A 6,809-nucleotide genomic window follows, 5' to 3' on the forward strand; every position below is an offset into this window, starting at 1 on the left:
CATCATATGTATATTTTACCTATTACCTAGATAAATTAAGCATTTGACACTGAGACAATTCAGAGCAACAGCCACTGGTACAGAACAAGATAGGTGAGTGGGTGATCAAGATAGATTAAAGCTGCTGCCTAGAAAGTTGGCCCATGAATTTGTTACCAGGGCTTCAGGAGACTGCCCATTCATTCTGTCACTCACAGGCCCCAACCCTGATCATCAGAATATTTTTAACCACTTTGCAGGTTATACTTCCCATCATCACAAGTAGGACAATGTAGAGAGGAAAAACTATATAGAATATTTTGTCTCTAGATACCATATAAGAATAATATTAAAAAATTAAAATAAAATCAGTTAATCTGTCAGGTGTCAGAATGTGCCCAGAGTGTAGTTAAAGCAACACTGGACACTTAAGTTTTAAGTTATAATCTTTCAAAATTAGTGAAACTTGTTCATGTTGCCATGTAGAAGCAGTTTGTCACAATATAACTATGTGAATCACAAAACTTCAAAAATACTTAACTAAAAGTCTAATAGACCAGATTACATACAGGATAATGCCAAGGGAAGAAAGCTTGATAATTTACCTTCAGATGAAAAATGCAAAGGTGAGTGAAAGATAAACTTCCTAGACTAATATTTCAAGAGTACATTCATTTCCTAACATTACTTCCACAAATTATAGGGTCTAGTTAGCTTTTGCATGCTACCGATCTCATCAACTGTCTCAAAGTTATACAGTAGACACAAATTAAGGAGACTAAGTTGCTCTCTTTCAGTCTAAGTTTTTACATACTTGTGGAATTTGGATTGTTCTATATGGAAATGCCTATATTCTTTCAGTTGCATTTCTTAGAATTTTCAGTTCAGATTCCAGATGGCTAATTCTGAGTTCCATCTGACTTCTTATTGAAGTAAAATTAGTCTTTCTGAACTGCTCTGAAATTTCTGGAGCTGCTTCTTGTGTCTAAAGAAAATAAAAAGAATATATTTTAAAAATAATTAGAACCCAAATAATTATTATGTAGTTATTTTATTTAGTTCTGAGTCAAAAATTCAGAAAGCAATTTTAAATGTGAAGAAAAAAAATATTAGACTGTAAACTTCTGTCATCAGTATCAATTACATTAAATATGAACCAATATTAATTGAGTTCTTCCTCTCCCCCTTTTGTTCCTCATTCCATGCCTTCCTCCTCCTCCTTTCTACTACGAATGGAACCCAGGGTGTTGCACACGCTAGGCTATCTCTCTACCATTGATCTGTGCTCAAAATAATGAATCATTCTCATGTTAGCACTCAGATCATCCAACAGTTTAAAGAATAATAGAATCAATTCAAAATATGAAAGTTGAAAAATTTAAATTAACAATTCAAAAGTATGTTATATTTCTGCATCACATTTTTTCTTTTCTCCTCATAGTCTTACTTATGTCCACTATTATCAAATATCCAACAGTTATCTGATGAAAATTATTACTCAGATCAAATTAGATGAAAGAATGATGTAAATTGAGGTATTTGAAGGGGCATCAAATGTCTTCCTTCTCTTAGAAATCTACACAACATCTTTCCTCAAGAGATATAGAATAAACTTATTTTATATATATATATATATCTCCAAAATACAGTTTACAATGAAATGAATGAAAGCAAATTGCAGAGAAGTAGGATAGACTGTAAAATCAGAAATACTTGTTCTTGCTTCTCCTCTAAATCCCATCTTGCTCGATGTTCAATGTCACATTCCCACCGTACTCCTTGTCCTCGTTCTACTCGAGTGCTCCATGTATGCCTTGGAAAGTTTACTACATTTTCTTCCAACTTCTTTTGATTCCTTTCTATTTTTTCAAATGATCTTGTATACTTTTTATAAAAAACAAGTTCTGCATAAAACATTCATAGTTTGTTCTCAAACGTAAATGCTTTGAAGATGCATTGTTCATCTTTGTAGTAAGATCATCCATCTGCATGAATAAAAGAAGAATGAAAAAACACAATATGAAAATAAGATACTGAAAATATTCGACACAAACTCAAACAACAAGTTTTACATAAATTCAATTGCAACAAAACATAATCTATACCAGCATTATGAAGAGTAGATTAAGTTCCTATAATAAGGTATATTAGCTTTTCAGTTGGTAAGGATTACAGATCTATAAATTCCTATTCTGGCTACATAATAAATGTTGAGGAAATCTATATAGAAGATGATTTTTCCCATACTGAATTCACTTTCACTATTGGATTAAGTGAATTTAATTTTATATTTTGTCACTGAAATATAGTTAGAATAAAAGTCTTAACAGGCCAATCTACTAACAAAAAATATTGGTTGATATCAAATAGTAAATTTGTTAAAACACTATTAGGCATTAATATTTTCCATTCATTGTAGAATATTTGTGGATATCAGATATTACTCTCACCTTGGGAGAATTTATATCTCAACAAGATAATCACCATGCAAACACTGTTGGTGACAGAAAATTCAGAGAAAGTGCATGAAAAATAAAAAATTATTTTATGTGATCTCTGAATAAACATGATCAAGAGAATAAAAACAGACAAGTCAGAAAGTACAGCATGAATAAGACAGAGATATGGTACAATAGGCACAATTCATGAAGACCACAAATAGGCAGGGTAATAAAAGAATGTCCAAATATTAACTTTTAAATAGATGCCCCCAGCCATGTAGTACTGGAGTTGTCAAGAGGTGGAAGCATTTTATGGTTTAGCAACTGATAACTGGCTAAGTGACATAGTCATGAAACAAAGTTCTACTAGACAACAGAAAGAAATAAAATAGTAATTCTTGCTAGAACACAGAGGTTCCCTGAAAAGAGTATTCTAAGTCAATGAAACTGGTAAAAAAAAACAAAAGACCTACTACTGTTGTATGAATTCACTTGTATGAAATATCCATTACAGAGCAATTTTAGAGTTAGAACTATAAGCCAACTTCCAAACAAGGTTTCCAAAAAGCAAAAGTTAATATCAAGAATCAGCAAATGGTGGCTGGTAGTTCAGTGGTAGAGTGCTTGCTTAGCATGTGTACAGCTCTTGGTTTGATCCTCAGCACCACACCTGAATAAATAAAGATAATGTGTCCATCTACAACTAAAAATATTTTTGAAAGCATCAATATTGGGCTGGGGCTGGGGCTGTAGCTCAGTGGTAGTGTGCTTGCCTTCCATGTGTGAGGCATTGGGATTGATCCTCACCTCCACATAAAAATAAAGATATTTTGGTCTATATACAACTAATTTTTTTATAAAAAGGATCAATAAATTGGTTGGTATCAAACTAAAAACTTTTTCACAGCAAAGGAAATCATCAAGAATTATTAACAGAGAGCTTTCAAAATGTGAGAAAATCTTTGCCATGTGCACCTCAGATAGAACATTAATCACCAGGATGAACAAATAATTCAAATTATTTAACACCAAAAGAACACCAACTAATAATCCAATCAATAAATGGGCAGAGGAACTGAAAAGGCACTTCCCAGAAGAACATATGCAAATGGTCAGAAAATATATGAAAAAAAAAAATTCAACATCTCTAGCAATTAGAGAAATGCAAATGCCACTCTGAGATTCCATCTCACTCGGGTCAGAATGGGAACTGAAAAGAATAAAATGATGATAAATGTTGGTGGTAGTGTGGGGAAAATGTTCACTTACACATTGCTGATGGGACTGCAAATTGGTGCAATCACACTGGAAAGCAGTATGGAGAGTCCTCAAAAATCTTGGAATGTATCCGCCATTTGACCCATTATCCCACTCCTTGGTTTACACACAAAATCCTTAAAATCATCATACTACAGTGACACAGCCACAACAATGTCTAAAGTGGCTCAAATGACAATATTGAAGCTATGAAACCAACCGAGGTAGCCTTCAATAGATGAACAGATTAAACAAATGTGTCATGTACACACCATGGAGTATTAATCAGCTGTGAGAAAGAATGAAATTATGGAATTTGCCAGTAAATGGATGGAATTGGAGATTATCATCCTAAGTGAAATAAGCCAATCCCCCAAATCCAAAGGCTGGAAGTTCTCTTTCATAAGTGGATGCTAACACACAGTAATGAATGGGGGAGGAAAGAATAGAAGTTAGTGAAATAGACAAAAGGAATGGGAGTGAAAATGGAAACAGAAAAGACAGTAGAATAAACCTTACACAACTTTCCTATGTTCACATGTGAATACATGACCAGTGTAACTCCATATTATATACAAATATAAAAACGTGAAGTTATAATCTATGAATGTAAATATTCAAATACAATCTACTGTCATATACATCTAATAAGAACAATAAGAAACAACATACTACAGGGACATAGCCACATCAATGTTTATCACAACACAATTCACAATAGCTAGACTGTGGAGCCAACCTAGATTCCCTTCAATGGATGAATGGATAAAAACATGTGGCATATATACTCAATGGAATATAACTTAGCACTAAAAATACTAAGATCATGGCATTTGCAGGGAAATGAATGGCATTAGAGCAGATTATGCTAAGTGAAGTTAGCCAATCCCCAGAAAAACAAATGCTGAATGTCTTCTCTGATATAAGGGGGGTGACTCAAAATGGAGAAGAGAGGAAGAGCATGGGAAGAAGATTATCTCTACACAGGGAAGAGGGGTGGGAGGGAAAAGGAGGGAGAAAGGGAATTGCATGGATGGTGGAAGGAGACCTTCATTGTTATACAAAATACATGTATGAAGCTGTGAGAAAAAAATAATAGTGTTACCTTAGATTAGGTAGAGAGAAATGATGGGAAGGGAGAGGAAGGCTGGGGAGATAGGAAGGATAGTAGAATGAAACGGACATTATTATTACCATGTGTATATATGTGAATGCATGACCAATGTGATTCTGCAAACTGTATACTCAGAAAAATAAGATATTGTATCCCATGTGATTCAAATGTCTGATAGGTCAAGGTCATTGTACTGTCATGTGTAACTAATTAAAACAAATTTAAAAATCACGTAAAAATAAAATAGAGGCTTGCCTAAAGTTAAAAAAAATAAATAAAATTACTATTTTTTACATTTGTAAATTACTAAAATAATATATTGGTAGTTTTCTAGGACTTTGGACGTGTAGGGATTAGAAAACTGACATCTAAGAGGTGCCAGGTTTCTTTTCAAGAACATGAAAATATTCTAAAATTGACTGTGTAAATGGTTACAGAACTCTGTTAATGTACTAAGAGACACTGAATTTTACATGTTATATGGGTGAATTTGGTGTCAGGTGCATTACATATATCATAAAAATGCCTTTTAAGAAATGTACTGAAAAAAACTTAGCTAACATTTTTCATTGTCTAGTTTGGATATCAGTCCAGACATAATACAAATATTTATATGCTTCATAATGTATCTAAAATAAAGAAAAAAATAAAGAAATAGCCTAAGTTTTTCAATAATTAGTCTAAAACCTAAAACATATCTGTATTTTGAGAAAAGCATAAAAAGATTTGTACACATTTTTAAAGTCAATTTAGTAATTACTTGCAGATTTTGAATAGATGCACAAAAATGAAGTAAAAATAACAAATTTTCCTGAAACATTCTATTAAATAGTACCTCTAATTTAGTTTTCCTTGTTGTACCATGGAAGTAGAGACAGCATGAAAAGCTGCTGGGTTATAGAAAAAAGTCTCAGCTTTCCTTAGACTAGATAGTTTAATGAAAGATGCTGATTTTGTAAGAGAAAGAAAAATTCTAAAAGAAAATTTTAAGTGTAAGAAATAAGTGCAGTATAAAGATCCCCAAATATAATAAAATCAATTATAATGAAAATATAAAGAAAGCTGTTCATTGAAATTAGTATCCCAGAATAACTTTTATTACTTAAGCAGGTGTTGATTTACAGATGACTTGTTCAATTTTCTACATACTTGACTTGTCATTTGTCTTAGTTTCTTCATTAAATCCTGTCTTTATATTTTAAATTTATGTGAAAATGTGCTAAATCTTCTAGAGAAGACTCTGATACATGTTGTAGTTTCAGGGTACCAGCTGGCTGTTTTTCAAGATGTCTCGCAACTACCTGATATTTCTGTTAATGATTTTGTTACTCAGCTCACTTTAAAAATTTATTATTATTATTAATATTATTATTATTATTACTATTGTTATTATTATTATTATTATATAATGATGTTTACTCTGAAAAAATATCACTACATACAACAGTAAGCTTCGGTTTATTTCTGAATTCCCTTAAGAAAATAGAAGATTGTGTACTCCTATTTAGTCACTATCACATTCGTTACACAACAGGGTGAGCCCTGTATCTCTACATACTGCTCTTGATAAGTTGCAATGTTTAACACACTACTGAAATCTCAATCAAAAATGGTTACACAGGTCTCATTGGTAGTGTTGAATTCTACAGAGGTTATTATCCCTCTCTTATTAGAGACTCAAGTTAATACTCCACATCCTCACATCTTTAAAGGTTTGCTAAAATAATTCCAATATACTTTCACAAAGAATAAAAGAGATGCTAGATAACCTGGTCTCCACCTCACTGCCTGTCCACATCTCCTAGATTTCTCACTGGTCTTCACACCACTCCTGCTTTACATAAACCCTGCCACCCTCATTAGTCTGGAAATGGGGGTTCAGTGCCAAATTAATGAATTTTAGATGGCTACAATTATCTTTGTACTGAAAGTCACTATATAATAGGAATTAGGCCATGAAATGAAGAAAACTATTAGCAAGTTATCATGAATATATGCATCAAATTACAGATGAAATC

The 6,809-nt window shown here is 32.5% G+C and overlaps 1 long non-coding RNA gene across 1 annotated transcript in view; it reads right to left on the reverse strand.

Annotated features, from left to right (window-relative positions):
• Positions 1-955, reverse strand: part of LOC125614738 — a 9,691-nt gene extending 8,736 nt beyond the window's left edge. The window contains exon 1 of the long non-coding RNA XR_007345305.1: positions 794-955. This is a non-coding gene — a long non-coding RNA (uncharacterized LOC125614738). The remainder of the gene's footprint in view (positions 1-793) is intronic.
• Between the last annotated feature and the right edge of the window lie 5,854 nt (positions 956-6,809).

This window comes from Marmota marmota, unplaced genomic scaffold (assembly GCF_001458135.2).
Source record: "Marmota marmota marmota unplaced genomic scaffold, marMar, whole genome shotgun sequence".
NCBI classification, from domain to species: Eukaryota; Metazoa; Chordata; class Mammalia; order Rodentia; family Sciuridae; genus Marmota; species Marmota marmota.